Genomic DNA, 25,325 nt, shown 5'->3' with positions numbered 1-25,325 from the left:
TCCTTCCTGCAGGAGGGAGAATTATAAACAGGAATTAATGCCTGGACTGCACCAGGATTCCCACAAAGTAGTCCAGTATGGGGAAATCAGATTTCATCTCAAGTTGGTCTGAAAAGAAAAGAAATCTTGGAATATTTTTCAGAAAAATAAAATAACATTAAGTATTTATTGTGATGCTGTCTTGTTCTACTAAGGTCAAAATGATGAACAAAACCAAGAGCAAACAAAATAGTATATCCTTTCTGAAACTGACTATTTCAGTAATTTCCCCCCAAAATTGAAGAAATTGTTTAAATTACTGCGAAATGTTTTTAATTTTGTTAAATCAGTATCTTCTGAAGGAAAATTGCTCCCTCTGAAAGAAGAATTCATCCTCTTTAGAAGTAACAAGCTGAAAGTAAGGTGCTCGGTAAAAGTAAGTGGGAGAATGAATGATACATTACATAAGCTCGTAAATGCTTCCAAGTCCCTGTGCAATCAAGTATGTTGTGCCTCCTGATTTAAAACAACATCAGTGCATAGTCTTTTGTACTGTAGTAGAAGGAGAGTCTCCCCTGTTCCTTGCAGTGATTTCCTGAGTGTCAATACAGTGCTATTACTGAAATATTCTATATTTATACTGTAAATATCACAAAAGTGGGAGAAGGCAGACAGCCCGGTAGACTGCTAATGTGAGTCTTAAACGTTACTTGAAAACTCTTGTCTCGGCCTTTCTGCAATGCAGTATACAAACAAGCACAAAAGGCTCGTCCCCTTGCCAACATGGCAGATATACCTTGCATCCACACTTGCATGCAACAAAGCCTAAAGTCAGGTTTTTCTTGAACACAACGCAAGCACATTATGCAAGCTGCCCATGTCACGTGACAATTTTTCTGCATGTAGAGCTTTTTTTGAACATGGCTTTTTTTTGACACTTACCTTAACAAACTCGGAAATTGCTGACCTCCAATTCTCATGCACTCACTGTACTCAGTTTCCACAGATAGCAGGAAATGATAAAAGAGGCAGCAGCAGGTTACACCATCAGGGAAGCTGCTAATGTTCCTTCCATCCTGAGATGTTTGAGGAGAATCTCTCCTGTTGAGCATGAAGGAAGCACAGATTGACTAACACTAACTTAAACAACTTCTAGACATCTAAAGGAGGTGAGGCGAACCCTCTTTAGAATGAGAACATAACACCCACAAATACGTGACATGCCTCTGTCATGGACCTGATAGTCTTCACTGCTGTCTGGTAAAGACAACCTACTTTTATTTCAAATTGGTTCTGCATAATACTTGGGAGGATAAAAGAGCAAGGGATCTTGGTGTCACCTATGTACAGTCTTACCATCAACCAGCACACAGCCTGCGGGAAACCATCTGATTCCTGAACTTCTGCTCCCCTGTCTGGCCTGTTTAAATCTGCACTATCATTCACTGCTTTGTACAGTCATGTGCTACATGCTCCAGTCGATGCACAAGTCTGGAAGGAGCAGATGACTTCCCAACTGCTTTGGCATGGTGTTTCCAAATGGTATGTGGAAGGAACAGTACTTCCATTCAAAAATGATGAAAAATTAGCCATAAATGCGTTCTAAAGATTTTCAGAGAAACTAGGTACTCAGCCATCATCTTCTATTTTGAAAAATCACCCCATTTTGAATTAAAATTGATAATCTGTCATATGTTACTAACCTCTCCCCCTCTTTTTGAAAGAACCTCAGTTCAACATTCTGAACTTTTTCTTAGTATCCAGTAGTTTAAAAATATTACAATGCTAATTTTTTTGTAAAAATTTAGTTTCAATGTAGCAATCTTCTAGCCAATATAGGTCACCATCTTAATTACCAAACTCAAATAAGCAGCTATGTCAAATGAATTAACAACATGCACATAATCTCTTTATATATATTCTTGTTAGAGTATCTGTGTTTCAGCTGATGGATCTGTCATTAATGTAAACATATTTTAGCTCTGCTTATAATTGAAACCTTATTTCTGGACAGCCATTTGGCTCAGAGAGCCATGAGAACTACCTTTTCCATGTTCATAAACATCTCTTCTAGTCCTTCGTATCACCACCTGATTAGATCTCTGGCATTGTTGACTTCTCTTTGGCAACAAAGAGAACATCATTTCACCAAGTCTACAATGCTGTGTTAAAACTTGGATTTGAGGTTTAAGGCCAAATAGAAAGAATGGGAGATGTCTCATATAAAAAACTCTCTTTTCTACAGACTAGCTGATTTTCTCCTTAGCAAAAAGAAATTACTAACTAACAAGATCAATCAAGAACATAGTGTATTTTCAACTACTGTTCTCTTCCAAACTTTTCCTGTATGTTCAAACAGCAAAAGTCATTAAAAAAAAGAAAGAAAGAAAGACAACAGATGGAAGAAGGGTGTATTAAGAGAGGAAGGAGAAGTGATGTTTCACATCTCATTTAGCAAAACAGTGATGGTTCTGAAAAGCAACAGCTCTTCCTCAAACATGCTTTGAGGCTTTCCTGCCCCTTGCAGAATTCCTGCATTTGGATGCCATCAGTCACCAATTTCTCATCCACCTCTGAGTGCTCTGAGGCAGAACAGGAGCTAAAGTAGAAAATGCTTCTGCCTGGTTTCCCAAGGAAAATAGCCTTTTAAAGGACAATTTTGTTCCTTTCCTCACTTCTTGTGGACCTACTGTGTGCCACAAGACTCCTTGCAAACTCAGCAGCTGAACCAGTATCACCTTCCTACCACAGAATGGATCCTCCTCATGGGACATTTGTAGAAGCTCAGAACAGCCCTCCCTGCCCTGAGCAGCCTGAGGTGACACTGGAAGATAATAATCCCTCCTTCTCCTTCCCCAAATCTTCCTTCACTCAGCATTGTTTGGGTTCAAGGTCTCCGGCAAAAACATCACCAACAAAGCCCATACCCCTGCATGGCTGTAGATGGATTCTGACAAACTAGTTTCACAGCTATTTTTCACACAAGAGGTATCTTGAAATGCCTGTGCCTTGGCTTCAGTTCTGGATGTGGGGAGAAGTAAATTCTTACTCGGATAAAATTAATCTGCCCCTTCCTCCTCCAAGCCTATCTGATTTCCCTTGTTGTGTTTTCACTCCTTGTGAATTGCCACCCGTGTTCCTCAAGTCTTCTCACTCTTTGAATCGCTGTTAGCTCCTGACTCATAGTGCCATCCCCTTTGCGTTTTTGCCAGGCTGCCCCTCCTTTCCCTCCACTGGCTGCTGACATGAGAGGATGAGAGCAAGAGGCCACAGTGCTCCTTGCCGAGGACACTGCAGAGGCCGTCCCGGCTCAGCACGCACAAGCCCAGGTGCAGCCAGCCTGGGGAAGGCACGCGTGCGCCTTTCACAGGGGACTGAACGCCGCCGGCATAGGTTGAGTTAGCTGCCAAGCTCTAACACAGAGAACGGATGTGAACCGAGATACTACCCAAGCTCATGCCTCGGCCAAACTAAAGCAGACAGTCACATGGGAGGCAAAAAGACCATCCCAGGATCATTCTCATTTCAAATCCTTTGTAAGGCTCTTCTGAAACAGCTGTAACATATTTTAATGTAAGTAAAATAATATATTCTTCCCTGTGCTCAGTTTCAGAAATTGTTGAATCATTTCTGCTGATCATTTCCAAAGAAATTCAGCCTGAAGCAGATCTCAACATGCAGGATTTCTGCATGCACGGTAAAAGTTTAACAGCATTAGAGGTTACTACAATGGAAATTGTTGGGCACCACTGGTTTCACTTATAATAATGAAACTTGGTAAAAAATTAGGAGCATTTTGATGAAGTAGTTTTACATAAGAGAAGTCATTTTTCCAAATCAAAATGTTCTTTAGAAACTGATTTCAGCTAAATGCTTTAACTTTCTGAGTTAATTTTGACTCATATATTTTATTCTCACCGTATAATTGTATTTCATTGTTTCAACATATACGTATTATACGAAAACAAATCCTAACATATATCATATATATACTGTTACATCTTATTTGATACTATAGTTATTAAGCTACATGATAATATAATATTTGGTATTATCAAATATCAGATTTCCATATTTCAGAATAAAAAATGCTTCTAAAGTGAAACTTCTCGGAATATCCACCGCACAGTGAGAGTCTAACTGTTGCTTTGGATTCTGAGGGAGTATGCAAGCAAATGCTGAAACTTCAAAAATTTACTTCAACAGAGAAGTAGATTTTCCAAACAATTTCAGCAGCAACACTCAGCACTCAATAGGGTTCCACAGTGCTAGGATAAACAGAAACTCACCATTTGTGAGAATAAGACATTAGATAAATGAGAAAAAATTGTTTTTTCTCCCTCTAACATTCAAAATTTTGATGTTTTATTTTAAAAAATACTGAATAACTTCTGTCAGAAAAAAGATATAACTGACAGGGCTACCATCTGGCAGTTTGTGCCTGTATTCCTGTCATTTGTCTTGGAATTCTGTGGAGCTTATATCCTTGAAGCTTTGCAACTTATGTACCTTGCTCCCACACAAAAGCAGAGCAATCATATCTATAAGCTGGAAAGGTTTTCAGGTTTTGCTGTTAAAAACCAGCAAATCCCTCTGCAGATGTGCATGGGCTTCCTCGATGCTTTTTCATCAATGACTCTATTCCCATTAACAATCTCCATCATCAAAGATGTACAATTCATAAAAGAAACTGTGAGCCCAAAACCAAGATGACCTACAGACTGCTACAACACATGCAGGGTTCAGCTGAAAATCAAATGCCTACACAGCCCGAGAGGAGTAAGCCAGAAAACTGGCCTCGGGAAGTACGTACAGTGCTCAAACTGGCACAGAAGGAGGCTGGGGCCATCGCCAGAGCTGCCTGAGAGTTACTCCACTTCCCCGAGCAGCAGAAATGGTGCTGGCTTTCTCCTGCCCCTCCGTCCCGGGGAGCTGTCGGTTCTGTTCTCACGCCTGACACCTCGCTGCAGGAGCACGGGCAAGCCTCCTCCTCTCTGCCCGCGCCTTGCGTCCCCGTGTCACCATAAACAGTGCGAGGCAGGAACTACCCCTAGCCGATTTTATGAACTTGGTGAGTATCTTGGGGCACTTCACTAGCATAAGCCACAGTTCCTGGCAAGCACCCTGCTATCTTCAGTATGCTGTTGATCGAACCTTAATACCACATGATAATTCAACTCCATAAGGATACGTTTTGTTTCAAACCTCTAATGAAATACAGACCCTTCAGTTGAGTATTAATATAAGGTAATAATGCACATATAAATGTACAAAATACATTTATTACTTTAACATTTTACAGACATCTCCCCTAAGCAAATATACATTGGACACTCCGTGCACTTTATTCACAGAACACTCAGTTCCATGCAGTGCCTGCTGGTAACATTCAGTGTTTCTGCTAACAATTCATGAGCCAAACAACTATCTGCATATTCTCCTTCAGGCTGCTAACAGGTCCTTCAGTGCTCATTTTTCTACTATTACCACACAGTCAGTTCCCCTAGGACTTAAAAAAAAAAAAAAAAAGTGAGGAAAATAAAAACCATATGGGACAGCTCTGCAGCTGGCATGAATCATCTAACTCCACTGCACTCAGCGGGCCAGATTTTCACATGGTGCAAATGGTTACAGTGCCAATGAAACCAAAGCTATTCTTCCAGAGTCCAACCTACTGACACCCTACTTTCTTCTCCAACTCATTTTTTTTTGATCTACTATCAAGTATTAGATTCCATCAAGTCCTCCAGGGCTTTAATTACGGTTATTAGCACAGCACTGTTGTCAGCTTCAAACAAACTTCTATTTGCAACTGCTTTTGTAAACTCTTCTTTAGAGGTGCAACTCTTTTCCTGTTTTTTTGCCAGCTGTTAGATAGGTGTCTGTTCTAAACTGGGTCTTCTCCTAGAGCAAGAGAGAGGGACAGAGATCTCCATCTCTCTTGGCACCTGTATTCTGGTGGGTTCTCCCTCTCACGTAACTAGCACAACGTTAGCATTTCCTTTAATCAGTTTCCACATAAGCACTGCATGTCTCCTTGCTTGTATTAGAGATTTTTCACCAACAGGCCTGTTGTCCACTTCTGCTGGAGAATGGTTTGATACTGCTGACTCCCTGTGTATTGCAGTAGTAGACACAGGCTGCTGTTTCAGAAAGCTTAATAAATTGGACTGAACAACAGTCTAAAAAAGGAAATAAAAGATTTAATTGGCTGGTATTTCTACCCCCTTCTGCTTTCTAAGAAAGACAAAATAAAAAATAAACAAGCAGTGGCACAAACTGGAGTGCATGAACAGCTCTCCCCTAAGAATGCTTCCCCATTAACTCAATGTTTGTCTATGTTACCTATGAACCAACGTGGTTTCAATTTAGTTTCTTATTAATCTTGGGCATTTCTTTCAACTGCTATTTTAAAAATAGAAACTTCATGTTGAACATTTTAATAGTATTATGTTTCAAAGGCAACAAGCTGCTGTACTGATTTTTTTCCTAAAACTTTATTGCCAGATGTAAATACTTGTGATTATTGATATTTTTCATTTTCCCACAGGCTTCTCTTTTCATTATTAAACAATATATCTGTAGTTAAGGAGCTCCATGAAAGTTGAGTGAGGTCCATGAGAACTCACTAGTCACCGGCACACAAATTCATCTCGTCTAATTTCAGGCACTTCACTGAACTGCCTAAATTAGGAGTTTACTGAACTCCCCCTGTAGTTCCCTATAGTGGAAATGACTGCAGGTCCATGAAGTCTAAAATCTGAATTGCTTTCTAGAAGTAACTATTTCTCTTCACTGATTACAGAGGGATCCTAGGCCAACTCAGGGGTTAGGTCTCTAATATACGCAATTAAATGAAGAACCTAATGCAAACTGAGATGAATCCAGACTCCAGGGTCCTCAGCAAATATTAACAAACAAGCAGAGGACCTGCCAGGAACACATTTGAGTTTCTAGCCAGTGTCTATATAAGTTTAAATCAAGACGACCACAATACTGTAGTTAAAAAAGACAACCTCATCTAAATGACAATTTCAGTGGTCTTTGGGTAAGGTCAAAACCAGAGTAAAGTCAGCAGAAAGGCAACTAAAGTTTTTGAGAGATTTTGATGCACTTCAACTTTGCATTCAGCTCTGCCCAGCCTTCTCCCTCTGCCACGAAGAAAGCCTAGCAAAACCACACCACAGAGTTGGTGGGAGTTTAGCCACTGATTTCATAAAGAACAGGATAAAATCTTTTGTGAGCAAAGGCAAGTCTGCTTAGAACAAGGAGTATTAGCTGCATAGGGAAAGAAGGGAATATACAAAAACAGTGAATTCCCACCCATTATTTTTGAAGTTTGGGGAGATGGAAGGGGATAATAATGACTCCGGAGAATTAAAAGAAATCTTCACACACAGCTGTTAAATACTAACTGGGTGATCAATGATGACACTAATTATAACATTTTATTAACACTTGAAGAGCTTGCTTCCCACCCACATCTGATAGTTCCCATCTCTTCAAAGAGACTGCAGCCATAACAAACAGTGGATTCAGCATCCAGTACAGCTTCTTCCATCAGCAGTAGCTCTGCTCGAAGGCTCTGTCCCTTCCCCCATCACCTCCAATAACTCATTCCCACCACCCTGCCAGGCGTTTCCGTTCCTTCCCTTGTGCTAAATGCCAAATCAGCTGTTTATGTAGCTGTGCTCTGAGGGAGCAGAAATTTCCAGTGAGGAGATGGGAGCAATAACCTTGTTTGTATCAGCATTTTCAGTTACCAGAGTCCTTACAAGGTAAAATGAACAACTCTAATCTCAAACTACAGAGCTTCCCTAATACAAGATCAAGACAGGTAAAGAGAATATTAAAAGGCTGAACTAGTCTTTCTAGAGTATAGTAAAAAAGCACCTAATGGGGCTGATCCAAAGACTGCTGGAAATCAGTAAGTGGACTTCTACTGACTTCAGTGAGCTTTGGATCTGCTCTACAAAGCCAGCCAGCTGCAAAAGTTGCTACAGTCAAAGGAAAATATGCTATGAAGGAATGGTGGCCTTGTGGTTGAAGTACTGGCATGGTTTCAAGAGGCTTGGATTCAAACTTCAGCTCTGCTGTTCCTGACCCTGTGCAAAACATTTCATTTCTCTGGACCTCAGCTTTCCTTCCATAGAAAGTGAACAGTAATGATATCAGCATTCCATATCTTACATAACCAAATGAGCCAAAGCGTAGGGAAATTCAAGGATCCCTGCAAGGCAGGAGGCAACTGTATGGAAACACTTACCAGCAGAATCTCAGAAGGTATAACTCTTCCTCTCCCCTTGTAGGCCCAACAAGGTCTGCTCTCCAGTGATACAGTATAGGGTGAGTATTGAACCAGCATCTCATTTATTTCAAGCACTCTGAATATACCTGCAAGCTGTGACCTTAACGAGCTGGCTGGACACTCTGAGATGTATGGCTAAAGCAGTATACAGCTCAGTGCAGGTTAGCCAGATCCTGGTGCCACACACTGAGCATCAAGTTCCTGTGTCCATATTACTTGCAACAGCCGTGAGACTTCATGTAAATATAGTCTGGGTATGCTTACATGAGCTGCAGCCACAGCAGCACACACATAACTGTATGACTCCAATCTAGCCAAGCAAATGTGCATTTTTCTAACCCTTGAGCACGTGAATAGACCTATGAAAGTCAAGGTAATACACATGTAATTGCTTTCCTAGATTGGAGGCATGGGACAGGTAAGATCCTCAGAGAGCTTGTGCTATGTTTTCTCTGAGGATTCCAGGAAGCCTGTCAGTCTTAACATTATTTATACACTTGCTCAAAATATCCTCCTACCAACAGCTGGAGCTTCTGGCAGCCACATGCAGACCCTATATTGTAACATTATTCTTCTGTTTAAGAAACAAACTCTTCCAAGCAGAATAAATTCTTTAAAAAATGATCCAAGCAAAGGTACAAATTAAGCCCCCTTTAATTTAAGAAATTAAATACTAAAATCATTTTTACAGCATAGAAAGATCAAACTGCAAACAAGCTGCAAAAGCCATTACTAATTTAACATTCCATTATTCCTTTTTTCCAAAGTGTGATTCTTTTCTTCAAGCCAAGCATACTTTGCTGGGACCAAACCTTCACATTAGATTTCCTGTGCTGTGGACTTGATGAGATAAAGCAGTTACTTAGGACCAACAAATCACTTCATTAAAGAAGCCCATTCGTAAATATTCTCAACAGCAATTAATGTCTTGGCGTAAGGAACTCATTTTGTGCTGCATTCCTCACTCAGAGAAGACCTCCCTCTAAAGCAATGACTGCAGGATACGGTCTTAATTTTGAAGGAATAAAGAAGCCATCCTGGCTCTCGCCTTTGCCTGCACTTTAGCTGTTTTGGTTCTTCTAGGCAGGAAAGAGCAGGCAAAGATTGGATGGAGGTGCCCCCCTTTAGTTCTCAAGCCACGTGAAAAATGGACTGTCCAATGGTTTTCCAGCTGTCCCTCAAGTCTCTGGGGAACCAGGATAACTTACAGCGTTTCTTCTAGGCAGAGCTGAACAGAATGCTGGTGTCGCACAGGATCCAGTGTTCACTGATACTTGCAGTACCAGCAAGTTATGATAAAAGTATTCCCACCCACTCTTGGTAAGTGGAGGAGGTAGAAAGTCTACTTAAAAGAATGAAACGAAAAAGCTTTTTCACATCCCTTTGCCTCATGTAAGGGCTTGTCTAAGGAGTGTATCAATGCACTGACTTGTAGCAGATTAGTCAGCCACAATACACCTCTCTAGGCTGTACAAAATCCCAGAGTCAGCAGGGTCCCTGATGAACAAAAATCTGAAGCAAAAACTCAAGATATATTTGAATACATTGTTTGAGGGTTTTGTCCGTAAATATTAAACAAATGCGTCTTATTATGATGCAGTATAACTCTCTCTGTTTTGATAGGAATGCACAGGCACTATTTTGAAATTGTTACATTGAAAGTCAATATGTAAGATTCTAAAAAACAAAAGAAAAAAACAGCTTTAGTTCTGCTCTTGTTGAAACCAGTATTCTCATCTTATTAATTTGAATAACCTGATATTATAGTGCACATAAAAAATACAATATTCTGGAACAGAAAAAGGAACAAACCATCAAGATTCAGGCATTTATTTCAACACAACTTTAGCTTACCAACTAAAACCCTTCTAAACACTTTGTCAGAGTCTGACCTTATAAACAAATCCATGAATATTTCTAAAAGTGTAATTCATTCAGATATTTCCATCTTTGAAATGATCTTCCACTTCTTTAGGGAAAATCATCTCCTTGACATTCAGAAGAAGTAGCTAAATAAATGCAAGTATATGTACTGATTATAAAAGGCCTACTGAACTGGAGTAACAATAATTCCTCAGTCTTGAAAACATAGAAAATAAATGCAATTTTACATTAAAGATCTGAAAACAAACTCCAGGCTAATATTTTCAGGGGAAAAAAAAACTTTGATCTCTTTTTCTTTCCAGGGGGGAGCCAATATCAACATGAGTGATTTTGTACTATATTCAGGAGTCTTTATGTGGGTTAATAATGTTAAAGTTATTCCACTGCTTTTTCAAACTTTTCTGGAATCAGCTCCTTGGTGAAACAGGGCCCTATTGAAGACTCCTGAATTTGCATACCATGTGCAAGACATTTAGATTTATATTCCATGTTAGGTTTGTATGTTTAGAGTTTACCCAGGCATATGTAATTCATTGGCTGTATTGTTATCCTCACAATGAACAAGCATATTCACTTCTTCTGCAAGAAATATAGTTTTAAATGTAGAAAATTAAATTTCCATGAGAAAATGTTTTCCATGAGAATTTCCATCAATAAAGGCTTAGCCCAAACTTACCAAGGTTGAAAGACTTTGATTTGAGCCTACCTGGCTACAGTGAGAGTTAGCTAGTAAAATCATAAAATCATTTGAAAATGTCTACTTTGAAAGTGCTCCTGTAATGACAATTGCGCATGTTGCAGCTATCTCTGAATCCTTTCACTGTCATCATCCTGTTGTGTTTAAGTGATGGATTTACCCATAGAATCTGGCATATTCTGCTTTAAGTCTTTACAACCTCAAGAGATGGAAGGAATCAAATTTACCATGACAACAAAGAGAAAGCTGACCTTAATGATGGAAGACTGAGCCCACTAAACTACAGAAATCAGTAACCACAGAAATGATCCACCCACTCACACTTTCCACCCAAATCAGATCGTTAGCTCCATCCATGTCAGTGGCTTGACCACATGATCAACTCTCCTGCTAGTTGAGAGGGCAACAATATACTACGCAAATCCATCAGGTGCAGCAGCAGTAGTTCACAACATCTGTACAGCAGAGTTTCCCCAGAAATTTCAGTGTCAGATACAAAAGCCATCTAAATAAATCTGCAGTCAACTGGTTTGGTTTGATATTGGTAGGGCAGCATAGTTCATTTTGCATTTACTGTCAGTATCTGAGTTTGTTGGGGGTGGTTTCCAAAGTGACACTAACACTGGTGTTACCTTATGTGGTTTTCTGCTCTTCATAATCAAGTAGGATATCTGGGATGGGGCTGTGAAAGGTTGCTAGTAAAATCAAAGCACTGGGCCATGACAGATGACCAGAAGAGTTTGGCTGTTAGGCCAAAAAAAAAAAAAAAAAAAAAAAGGTAGGCTGAAGGAGAATAGCTGCTTTCATTCAGCTATCAATGAGATGTATAGCAGAAATGAGATCCACTCAAGCTAAGGGAGAATATTGGCTCAAGACCAAAGGGGCATCTATTGCCATGAGTTAATATGGGCAAACAATTAGAAGAAGGTGAGTTATGAGAAAAGCCTGCCAAGGGGAGCAATGAGGACAATCCATGATGGAGGTTGAAAAGCTATGGCAGTGACTTTATGGTGCAGAGTTCATGATGGCAGAACACTGGATTTACGTCGCAGCAGGTCCCACGCAGTTCTTCTGTTGCTAGCTTCCTTCCCAAATCCCAGATCCTGCACTATTTACATTGAATGGAAGATTTGCCAATAGTTTCAACATGATCAGCCCAACTACCACAGAAAACATGTGCTTTCTGCAGGGCAAGAGAAAGGAATTCACGGATCATAAAGTACTGACTACTGTGTTCTTTTAATTTTCATTTCTTTCATTAAGAGCTTAATATTTGTTTTCTTACTGTTTCATTCAACCATAAAACTTTCCTTCAGGCCACTGGCCTTTTCTTCTCAACAAGTGGCTAATTCAGTTGTGGAGCTGGTGGTCCAGAGAAGAAAAAAAATACACCTCTTCAGAGATATGGGAGACATGCATTGCATCATAGTTTGTAGCTGCTTCTGTCTTTACTGAGAAGATGTATTCACCTAAGCATATTAGGAGACTGGATTAAAATGGATATATAATATGGTGGAATAGATAACATTTGAAACAAAGGTAGTGCATCTGCTTTGAACGACTGTCATTTTGGATCCAGGTGGAACTGTGCCTGCTCATACGGAGAAGTCAGATTTTTAACACCATAAGCATTTCAGGTATTCAACACCCAGAGAAAATCAGTAACAGCTTAACAAATCATTAGGTAGCTTTACCACAGTCTCATGAATATGAACAGTAGTATCAAAGATACAAGGGCCTAGTTACTGCTCTGTTTGCTTCAAAATCACTGGCACAACTGAACTCAAAATCAGTTATTTAGGTGCCAATCATATGACTGTTTCTGGGTAGTCCTGTGAATTAAAAGACTTTTCAATTTATTTTCTAACTACACAAACTAAACCAAGCAGGAGGATATGGGGGAAATCATTGCTCATTCCAGCAATTCTGGACTATGGGAGAGGATGGCAGCTCTGCCTCCAATGGATTTGCCATCCTGCCATGGATCTGCTTATTTTTTAATGTAAAGTTATTTCACTGATCTCAGCTCTCTAATGTATCTCAGACAGAGGTCTATAAACTGTGTTATACATCTTTTCTCCCACAGTTAGAGCCAAAAGACCCTATGCATGTAATCTTTTATAAGATTATAAGGGAGCACACCGGTCAGTAAAATTTTGGAGATACTGCTACGCTCCAGGTAAAACAATGCAGATTTCTTGAAATATACCTGTTTGCACTGAAAGTAAGAAAATGACAGAAAGCATATGAGTGGCTGAGTACAAAAATATGTGATGAAATAGTGAGATTAAGTATTAAAGTCAGATTTTATCTGTAGGAATTATGTGACAGATATCATTATTTTTTTCAAACAGCAACTACTAGGATTATTACCCAGAAAGAACAGCTAGCATCGAACATGAGTATTCTCCAGCCCAGCTCACTCTGTCCACATTTTTGGAATGTGACTACCCCAGCATTATCTGCAGATGACATTATAATATAGGTTATAAAAATAAACAATGGAACCCTGCAATTAAACTATAATGAACCAAAATACCTTAGAGGTATTTTGGTATAGGCTTAGAGACAGACATCTCCAGGAAAAAGTAATTTTAATACCTAATAAAGAGTATACAAAATATCACCATCACTTTTACATCACAAAGTCTGGTGACTATCTCAGCTATGACAACAGCATACTCCTAAATTTGATTTCATATCATAGCAGCATGTACTAACATCTTTGGATTTTTCCCAAAGACTCTCTTATTTGAGTAGCAAGTAAGTGCCAATCCTAAAATATATTCTATTTTTCTTCATGATCATTAATGAAGAAATTATATTACATCTATACATCTTGATATATGGCTTGCTGTTTTATCAATCCAAATGAGCTAGACCTGTTAATTTGTTGTGATCTAAGCTGACCTAAGTGGCTTCTGCAATAAGGTTCAGTACCTATATTCAGAATATGCTAAAGACTTTTTACATAATGAAATGGATTAGAGATGCAAAAAAATAAAAAATTATAAACAAAGAAGGAAAAGGAAATAGTATAAGGGGGACTTAAAAGGTTTAGGAACATAGGAAGAAAAACAGTAAGTAGAAAGAATATAAATGAATACATCTAAAATAAAATAATCACCAATATAGAGATGTTGGATACAAAAGCAAAATCCTATCCTGACTGAAATCACTGAGAATTTTCCACTTATTTCATTTGGGCTAGGATTTCTCCCTCGTAAAACAACAATGACACAGGAAACTTAACAATGCTAATGAGATGTAAATAAGAAAATGTGACATTGCAACCAAGAGTGCTGATGAACAGAAAGAAATTACCATAAAGGGGGAGTTAACAGCTGTAGTTCCGAAAGAAGCATTGCTCAGAGAGCTTACAATAGGAGCACATCTGGGAGCAACGAACAAAACTGCTCTCAGGGTAAGCGCTCTCAGTGAAGACACCTTGAACAGATTTCAGATGCACATATCTCAAGACCTAATGCCCTGCACAGCAGAAGGCACCGCTGAAAAAAGCACGTATACCAGTAGCACCATACCAGCTTAGCACAGTGATGAGAGATTCAGGGACAGATGAGCGCTGTTAACATTAGGTTACATCTATACAAGCAAATTAAGTGTGCCTGGGAACATTCCTGGGCACGGAGGCCAACTGGCACAGAACAGCTTGAGTCTATGCCAGTAAACACCCTTTACCTTCAAAACAGGGAGGCTGCATGCAACCTGCTGATCAGGGACGGTCCCAGGAACACGCTTGCTGCCAAACCATACTCAAGAACTATCCAGGGCAGCGCTGGTTGGTGCATGCCAAAACCTCGCCAGGGACTGCTCAAACAGTTTACCAGGGCAGGCAGTCACGCTCCCAGCCCAGGAACATTCCTGGGCATCACTGAATATACCAGTAAACACACAGCCAGCTCCCACGTTCCCCCTCCTTGCCAAGTGAAGGATTTCTCTTGTGTTGAACACATTTGAATAGACTGTCTCAAAGATCTACTCCTTCTCCCATCCCAGATCATCTCGCCTTCTGTTCCCATATGCACAACATAAATGGAAAGACCCAGTTAAAGCAATGGGAATGGTCTGACTTGAACTGCTGGTGGCTTGCCTGCTCTCTATGGTTCATGAAGAGTGCTGCAGGCTACATCTATAGCACTAGTAAGGCATGGAGAACACAGTATCTTTCCGAAACCGTCCCCTCAGGGACCTCACTGCATAAAGGTGCCCAGGGACACTTGTTAATGTATTAAGCCATTTAAGAAGTGCTCATACCAGGAGCACTCCAATATATAGGCTTCCTCATGTTTTTGGAGCTGAAGATGGGGTTAGTCCATTGGTCTCACTACACAGACTGTTCTTCAAAGCACAACAGAATCCGTGAACCACATTTTAAGACTATTGGCTGCAGCTAGAATGCCAGGACCAAGACTTGCAGGTTAAGCTAATTTCCTCTTGTTTTTCTAATTATCACTACTCTAAGGCTCAAAAACAGTAGTGCTCAAATCATTTTGCTTAAGAAATAGATTTTGATTAGGAAAAATAATAATTTTATTCAAATGTTTTCAACTTCTAGATATTAAAAATAATCTCTTCTTAATCACTGATTTTTAAAATACTTTTAAGTTAAGTACATTTTCTAGGAGAACTAGATTCTAGTTCTCCTTCTTCCTCATATATTTTAAGCATTTTTTTCAGTAGTCACTGAAGAGAAGCTTCCAGGATAAATCAGTCCTCTCTTCTCTGATTCATATGAAAAAATACTAACAATATCGACCTACAGAGGAGAGGGTAAGAGTTTGAATGAGACTGTTATACAAACATATATGTTTGTGTGTGTTTTTATAAACTCCTCATCAGTTTAAAAAGAAGTTTATGTTAAGAACACCACTTACTTACCTTCTAATAAATTCTAATTAAAATTTAAGTTCCAAGCCCAGCAAGAATCAATGTGTATTGACAAGTATACTGAGTCCCGGGAATGCACAAGACTCCTAATTACAGCTTGAAATGTGTTGATACACGTTGCATTTGTAAGTTAACACCACAGGGAGTACCTAGCCTTCTGCTGCAATGTACAACGGGTTGCTAGAATTCATTACCAGGAAGATTTTGGAAGTGGGAGAGGAACCCAAGTCGATATATGCCAATGACTCACTGACGAGAGTTACATGTTTCTGATTTGTTCTTGAAGCCTTGAATTTAAAAGAGCTCTCTCCCTTGCTGAAAGTCCTGGGACATTTTTGTGATAGGGATTCCTGTCTACCCACAGATGTATGGAGACAGCTAACTCATTTCAGGTAGGCTCTAGTCACTGCCGCACCGAGCTAGGTCTGATGTCAAGACCTAGACCCCCGGGGATGACTCTGACATAGTTCTGAGACGTGTAGCTGGACACTCAGTTATTTGTGAAAGACTCTTACCAGGTAATCCTACTTGTCTGCAAGGGCTGCAGGTTCACAGTACAGATGCCCTCCCTAAAGCCTTGCTGCCCTCTTGAGGAGAGATGAATCCTCCTGCCCAAAATGGTGCAGAGACTTGGGATGGAGACACAGGTATTGACATGCTGTCCTATGTGAGGAAGTGCCCTCTGACCCCCAAGGAAAAATCTCCCCAGACCACCTCCTTGACACTGGATGAGATTCCCCCAACACTGCATGAATGCAACTGCTTATGCCACTTCAAGCCAAGAGACATGTGCTACTGCTGTGGCTTCGTGGTCTGAGAACTACTATGTATATGAAGGTGTAAAATATCACGTGTGGTACAAGAGAAAGAAATGAATCCAGTGTCTCTGAATCCTCCACATCTGTACATGGATTAAACAAGCAGAATTTGAAAGTTATTGCTGTTTTTTTTTCCTTCTTGCATTCTAATTTTTGAAGATTTCTCACAGTTTACGACAGGCAGTGTTGACAAAAGCAACCAGGCATTAAAGTATGCTGCATCCTGAGAGTCATCCTCAGGACCAGCTCAAGGTTGCATTTACCTTAGCAAATACTGAGGAGCAATACAAGAGAATCCAGAGAGAAACAGCATTGAGACCTATCCTAGCCCTAAACCTAACCTATGAACTGAATGCCTTTCAGTAATTGGAGTATGTTATGCGCACCTCTTCTGGCTTAGTTTCATCCAAAAGGAATCTAAGACCACTCTATGATGTTAACCAAAGTGTGGAAGTGGAGAGATTCATATCAAAAGTTCAACCATGATCCAAATTCCTGATGTAGATTCCCTCTTAGGTCTGTGTAATAGGATCCTCCAGAGCTTGCAGGGGAACCCCACTTGTTTGAGCCTAGCACACTGCACAGATTACCTGGAAGGCACCCACATGGCCCAAAGAAAGGAGCAGTGACAAGATCTTTGGTCTAAAAATGTAGCTTGGCCATGGAGATGCCGCTCCCTCACTCCCTGGGTACTACGCAGAGGGAAGTGAGGGCACAGGCTCAGACAGGAGCTAAATGTGCTGCCATTTCCTGCTAGTCTGGCTGATCAGCATGCCTGCAACTGCAGTGCAGACATAGCTTACCTGACTGAATTGCCTACATCCCATGGCAAATCACAGGGATGTTGGGGGGTGCAGATAGCAGCTGGCAGGGAACTGAGGGCAGAGTCATCATTAACACAGCCATTCATCTTTCTCCTCTGATTAGAGAAATGCTATAATACCTCAACATAAGGAAGGGCAACTTACTCTTAACTATCACATTTTTCAGATAAGCCAAGAAACCAGGCTGCAGGTAAACTTGAGTGTATGAGACTGGAAACAGGAGCAATTCCTGAAAGGATTCATGTGTTGGCCAGATATCCCCGTTTCGGGGCAACAATGTCCATCAGGGGAGGCAAACAGCTGTGGGCAGTAACGACTCCATCTGCCTAATTTTAATTGACTATTATATGTCCATGAGAACCTACAGAATCCCAAATCATGCAGATGCTTTTTAAAAGTGTTACCTTCAGTGCCTAAGCCAGTACAGTGTGCAAAGGAATTTTATCCTTTAGGGAAACAGAGCTTGCCACACCAGACTGGTCCCACTGGTATGATAATTTTGTACCCTGTTTCTGTATCTGCCTACAATTGGGCTCTTCAGGATTAAAACCTTACAGGACACAATTCAGAGTCGAACTGTAAACCCTGCATTTACTCTACTATGCAGTTACTTTCACAGTGATCCCACTGGGTTCTTCTGTACTACCCACAGGAGAATAACTCAGCCATCATCAACAAAGGTTGATGGCTGATACCCCTGAGGGAGACCAGATCTCAGACGTAGGTCTGTGCAACAAACCTCTTCAAACTTTTAAATCATTCACACAAGAAAGTAGATCTGACAAAGGCTGCAGAGTCTTCTGAACACGTCTTCAGACAGCAAAACTGCAAGACAGACTTCCTTTCCTGTGTCATTACATACACATACACACCCTGCCCCAGAATCTAAGTTTAAACTGAGTTCTTTGACACATAATAGAAAACTCTCAGTGTAGAATTTCTGAGACACACCAACATCCTTAAAGAGAGACCTAACACAGACAACTGTCTTCAAATTGTTTAATTGTTTTCATCAACTGAAAATATCTTTTGATTCAAGAACAAGTGCTTAGCAAGAACTTGGTGAAAACAGACATAACCTTAGGGCCCAAAAGCAGAAAAACATCTATAATTTTTATCCTTTACAGATAAATAGAATTGCTTTTTAAGTAGCTCCGAAGCAGGACATCTAAGCACTGCTCCAGTGAATAAAACAGACAGTTCACATGACTACCAGTTCCTGCCTGCATGCAAAAGCTGCATGCCAGCAAATCTAATTGAAAATAATCTGTGATCTACACTTAGCATTCTTCAGGAAAGTGCTTTTATCCCATCTTTTCCCATCTCTCTTCCTCCTCTCCAATCTTAAATGAATCACATATTGAATCACAGCAGCACGGCCGTATTTGATCATGATTTATAGGGTACTGTCTGCCTTATTCAGTATGCACTCTTCATAGGAAGGAGGTATTTTGGATGGAAAGGAACACGCTGTCAGCACTCAATAAATTATTAGTAACAGTCACTTGCTGAAGGAAAGACCAACACAGGATCAGCCTTCTAAGTGGACAGGTGCACAGTGGTGTCTTACTTCAACAGCTTGGCTGCCACTTAATTCAAATTCTTTCTATCTTAAAATGCAGCACTTAGAAGAAAGATTTTCCTGTTCGTTGTTAATAAATACATGGGGGAGCTATAGGTGCTTCAGAAGATCAATTCAGAGACTAAAACCCAATGTGCTAAGTGTTCTTCCAAACTACTGTAGGCAGCACAGATTATCATCTTTAAGTCCCTGGAGGCAGTTATATAAAGAAAGCCTTTTGAGATAAGTGTTCTGCCCTTGTTTGATAGAAGTATACAATATTGTGAGCAGTGACACTTCCAAACTTGCATTAAGCTGCATGCAAGAAGCATTAATGTGATTTTTTTCCTTTTCTTAGTCATCAGCATTCCCCTGTCTTTTGTTTCTCTGTTTAATCTTCATTTATCTACATCACAAACAAACAAAATTTATAAGCAGCAGCATTTACAGACTTTATTCTAAGGTAGCATACTAATACTTGTGCATACTGACCTGTAACAGTCATGCTTAAACTGGACTTGCATCAATTGTAGGAAACTGTCCCCAGAAACTATCAGATAAGGATTATTTAACTGCATCTTACCAAAAAGAGGGAAGTTAATGTGTTTCATTTGTTCATACTTTAAGACAGAGTGAAGCTGTTGACAGTAGATAAAATACTCAGGGTTAAGTAACAACTTCAGATGAACTATGTGACAGCCTTGTGATAAAAGCTCTTTAAAGACATTTTAAAAAATATTCTGAACAAAGAACATTATTCGGAGAAGGGAAACAAGGGGTCTGCTTTCTCTCCCTCACCATGACTTTCCTATGTTCAAGCCGTTGTTTGATTCATACAGAAATATCACACCAAGGTGCTTTTAGGCATGAGAGAAGGCCAATTTTTCACTTATCCTGAAGAGGGACAATTCATTCCTGATGCATTCTGAATAGCCTCAAGGCTATTACACCAGATATGAATTTGGCTGCCTTTAACAAAGACTGTTCACTATATTTGTTTTTTGTAAACACCACCAGAGGGCTCAGGACTGAAGAGCAGACAAAAATAAAGGTCCTGAACTAAAACACCTTACACCTAGAAACGAGTTACAAGTAATCTCTCAAACTGAGTCTTTACAAGTTATTGTACTTTTTTAAAAAAAAAAATGCTCTATTTCAACAGAAAGTTACTGGTTTCACAGGAGAATCACTATCAAAAAATTATTCCCTCTCATTATTTACATGTTCAAAGCAGATTATCAAGTGGCCTTAAGCAAAACATAAAGCATTAGTAGGAATACATGGAACGCGCCTCCGAGAAATACACTTTCCATTACAACACAATGACTGAGAGCCAGTAACTCTTGTGAATTACTGATAAAACTACAGTCTTTCTGCTTCTTTTATATGCAGTCAATGTATATGGACTAAGATCTTCCTTCCTGAAGCTACATATCTGGCCACTCTCTGCCTATGCTAAATGTCTCCAATCCATCCATTCCACTGCATCTATGATTTCTGATAAACCTTTCTTATGAGTGATCTTTTCATTCAAAATCTGAACACTGTGTGGCGGATCTGACACTAACAAGACAAAAGTCAGCTCCTTGGGGTCTTGTCAAAAAGCTAATGTAAAACAAAATGCTTGTAAGCTTTGATTGAAATACTTCCTCTCTCCCAGCATGAGTTAGTAATTCAGAATAGCTTTATTAAGTGTATATTTCACTACTTTGAAACAGATACTGTGTCAAGTAGGATTTATAGGTGATTTAGTTCAATCATGCCTTCAAAGAAGTTTCAGCAGATAATAAGCAAGGTTTTAAAGAACAGGGAATATTCAAAGGCCAAGACAGGGTTAATGAGAGCATCCCTGATCACTAAAGTGATGAAAAGCGGTCAAAAATAGAAATTGCTGCAACTACATGTCCTGAGCTATTGTCTTCCGTATTGGACCTGCCAGAACATGCAGTATTTAGAGACAGAAATGTCAGCTTACTGTTCTGATTCATCACTTGGTGCTGCAAAAGAGGAAGTATTTGAATCAAATCTTACAAATATTTTGGTCTTACAATAGCATTTTCATAAAAGGAAGAGGTGTAGAACTGCCCAGTGCACAGGACAGCAGGCTAAGAAAACCTGAATTCCACACTTGCCTGTGCCAAGAACTGCTTTGTCACTGTGAGCACATCCATCCACTCCTGTTTTCATTTGTTTTCTTTTCCCACTGTACATCTGCCTTGTCTATTGGGAAAGAGAGATTTATGAGTGTCTTAAGGATTTAGTGGTGCAAGCGCTTCTCTGTCTCTCAAATCTTCAAATGAAGATGAAAACCCCACCCTTTGGCTTAAAGCCTGTTGTTGTAGAGACTTGTACAGCACCTGGTATGGACCTCAGTGGGGACTACGGGGCAAGGTCATAACAATAAAAACAACGACTATGACAACACTGTCATCACCACCTATACATAGGCATTTATGGGAAAGCAAAGAGAGCCCCATGAGTTTTCAGTTAAAGTCAGTGTCAAAGTCAAAGCAAATTTAAGCATAAGAACAGCGCAGTAAATCCAAGCAGAAGTCCATCTAGCCCCCAATTCTGTCTCCAGCCAAGAGCAGAGAACTAGGGAAGAGCAAGATTGCCAGATGCAGTGATGTATATATCCAGAATACTCTCCCAGACTATGCTGGTTTGTGATTCAGGAGTTTCCTCAGTCATCAATGGTGTCTTTGCATTAAACAGTCGTGATGGATTTTTCTTCCTGAATTGCTCATTCTCTGAAGGCAAGTTAACATGACTTCTTTTAAAGAAAGCTCTAAAATATAATTTAGTGGAGCAAGACAATGCAGCATAAACTAGAGGTTAGAACAAGAGATGACATTTTTCTTATTGTGCATCCTCAAGTATTTAAGATGATGTTTAAATATCTTCAGATGAAATATAAGAATCAGCTCCACAGAGCTGAAGGCACTCAACCACTTTTAGAAAGCACACAGCAGTTCATAGGTATCACAGCCCATCAGTATCAGCCATTTTCATTCATTGGGCGAGATCGGACCCCACAGGATTTCACAGACGCTAGATAAGGAGATTGGCTCAGTTAAATAAAAAGCCCTTTCCCTTCCCGTCAGAATGAATTTACTCTCTTAAGTTTTCAGATAGATACACTCCTTAGACAATGGAAGTAGCAAGATTCAAGTGCTTTAAAAGGTATGTATATTAGTTTAGCCTCTCTTTTCATACTGTCATTATTAGTAACTTCCTTTCCCAAGATCCGAGCACCCTTCTTTACGGTGTTTTACAGACACATTGTGAGATACCAGCTCTGCCCAGAACAGTTAATGACTCTCATAGATGCAGCACACAACTTCCCCTTACTTCTAACAGTATTTGGGCAGGATCAACACCTCTCATATCACAAAGGAAGTCTGAGACAGAAAGAGAATTTGAACTGTAAGCTCCAGTAAAAAAGCCTTAATTATCAAACCTGTTGCTGCGTACACTAATAGCATGTGAGAGCCAACATCCACACTGGATTCAAAGATGTAGGTTATTCAATATCATGCCTGGTTAGACCTTTAACAAATTTGTGTTAATGTCCTTTTGCCGTGCTTCCATCCCTTATTAGACAAGCATGCTTCCTGGTTTTGATTGCTTTCTCTTAAAAAAAGTAAGACCAGCAACTCGTGTGGTCTAAACCACATTCAGTAAGACGCTCTATTTACTTCTTCAGCATTCCAGGAGAATGAAGACAACATTCTATCACCATTCATCCTGCTAATCATAAGCCAAGATGAAATGTTAAGCCCTGAAGTGATAAATTTCGTCCAAACTGAGAGGCATCCAATTTAATGTTTTCTGCATTTAACAGAACAATCCTCTAGAAGATAAAGGACACAGTCATAGTCAACAAAAAGAGATGAGAAAGACATTAGTTTCAGTGTGGATATTCTGAAAGACACAAGTGGGAGTATCATGACTACAAACTTCTCTACATGGAGACACTTCAGGAAATTAATTTGAATTAACATAACAAGGGAGTTAAACTCTGTTAAATCCTTGTGAGAGTAAACTGTATCTGAATTTGTGATCCTAAATGGATGTTTCTTGTTTCACTTCCAAAATTAATTAAGCTAAATTGAGTTAAAGCCTCTTTTACTTCTGAAAAAGATTGCTCATTAACAGTTTAAAGTGGGTTAACTACTTCATTTTGAATTCATACCTACAGGTAGCTGAAGAAATTCTTCTGCATTTTTATATGCAGATAAACTTTAACTTTTTGAATTTATTACAGTATATTTTTGTTATTAATAATTATTATACCAAGAAGCCACAGCTAAGTTTAAGATCCAGTTGTGCCATGATTTATATAAACACACAGTAGATTCATAAACTTTACAGCCAGAAGAAATGATTTAGATCATTTAGCCCTGACCTTTTGTTTAACATAAGCCAATTTTTCTACATGGAGTCCACTAACTTAAGTCTGGTAAGATGGTATTTTCCAAAAAATCATTAATTTGTGTAGATGAAACCTCTTCAAATGGAGAGTCTACTGTTTCCCTTGGCAGTTTGTTAAACCTCTGCAACTCATGTTTTTAAACATAATACACCACTGCTCATTTGAATTTGCTGATATCTGTTCCAGATCTCAAAGATTCTTGTTACACTTTCCTATCAAAAATTAAAGTACTTCTAACACTGGTATTTTCTGCTTAAGAAGTCTCTGACCTGAGTAGCTTTAACGTTCTTTTCCTGTAATTTTTTTTAGGTTCTTATCAAAACACAAAACACAGCAGGGTTTGTGCTGTAAATAGAAACAGTCCACCCGCAGCTAACAGTCATCAGTGAATTTAGTGACTATTGCTGATTTACATCATGTGGAACTCTGGGCTGTATAAACATATGTATCTAGAAAGGGACAGAGTCTGATACAGTGTATTTCTTTCTATAAACTACAGCTAAAGGCTACCAGGCAAAAGAGGGTTATGAGCATAAGATACGTATATATGTACGTGCATGCACACACATATATATATATATGCATATATATAGGTGTGTATATATATATATATAATACTTATGCATGTGCATATAACTTAAATGGAGGAAGATCTAGTAAACAGGGTTACTATCAGATGTATCAATTCATAGCTGCTTAATAGTGGCCACTGCATGATCCAATCTGCTTTCCATTGCAATTAAAAGTGGATCAGTCTTTCACTGGAGTGGAGACAGAACATGGTTATATTTTAATGTTTCCACAGTATTCCTTTTCTTACACTCATTTGGATTGAATTTACCAGTGCAGAAGCTTTCAGACCTCAGACACTGTGAATTTTACTCAGTGATAATTGAGCTCAAGCTAATTGGGAGATGGGTGTCTGAGAATGAGACCTTGGTAAGGCACACAGTCAGATGTGGGATGACACAATATGAATTTGGAATTAAATCTTTCACTCCCCGGGTCAGAAGTGAGTAGGAGAATCATAACAGACGATCAGCCTGTTCCTCCTCTCATGTAAATACACAACCATAAACTACATAAGTCCTGTGCAGATCCACTGCACATAAGCTCATAATACTCATAATACTTTGCAGCACTGAACTGTTGCAAAAAACTCAAGTCAGACAAAATTATCATGGCTGCTGATACCGACCGCAGGATCTAGAAGGCGTTCTGCTTCAGGTTATAGCATTCACCAGTGTATGCCCTGTCATTCCCACAGCTGGGAAAACAAGCATCCAGAGCACAAAAGCTATTCACCCATGAGATTCTCAACTTGAAATGTCTCCTAAACTTGGGATTGATAGAAGGGCATTAATTTAAATGGTGGCATAGCAGACCACGAGATTAGGCTATCTGAGCTTTTTAAAAAACGACTTACATAGTGAGCAGAGAATTTTTGCTTGGCAAAATTCCAGTAACAAACTAATGGCAGGCACAGAAAGGCTGCACAAGGCCAAAGCACTGTGGAGTTCAACTCCTAGTTCTTACTTTTGTGCTCAGCATTACCATGGATTCCTGCCCTTGACCCATCAGATGAACTAATAATCAGAGGGTATCTGGCTCCTGATCTTAGCTTGAGGGCCCTGGAATTGGACTCCTTCCTTCTTCTGACCCAGGTGAGGGCAACCATGCAATTATACTCTGCTTCTCACTGTTCTCTGCCATGCACATGGACACAAATATTTTCAGACTTTTGTAAGGACAGGAAACTTATGAGGGGTACCAGGTATGCATGCTCTCCAGTGGAGAAGTAGAGAGGTTTAAAATGCCACCAGATGTTAAACTGCACGGCATGAAACCAAGATTCTGGTTCCTGAAACACATTGTGCTGCAAGGAGCTGGATAAGGCTGAGCAGTGAACAA

At 39.6% G+C, this 25,325-nt stretch overlaps 1 long non-coding RNA gene across 1 annotated transcript in view; it reads right to left on the bottom strand.

Annotated features, from left to right (window-relative positions):
- Nucleotides 1-984: 984 nt before the first annotated feature.
- Nucleotides 985-25,325, bottom strand: part of LOC134139111 (uncharacterized) — a 107,652-nt gene continuing 83,311 nt past the window's right edge. The window contains exon 3 of the long non-coding RNA XR_009958068.1: nt 985-1,080. This is a non-coding gene — a long non-coding RNA (uncharacterized LOC134139111). The remainder of the gene's footprint in view (nt 1,081-25,325) is intronic.

This window comes from Rhea pennata, chromosome 3 (assembly GCF_028389875.1).
Source record: "Rhea pennata isolate bPtePen1 chromosome 3, bPtePen1.pri, whole genome shotgun sequence".
In the NCBI taxonomy this organism is placed as follows: Eukaryota; Metazoa; Chordata; class Aves; order Rheiformes; family Rheidae; genus Rhea; species Rhea pennata.
The sequence above is the reverse complement of the archived record's forward strand: the minus strand, read 5'-3'. Positions and strand labels throughout refer to the sequence as shown.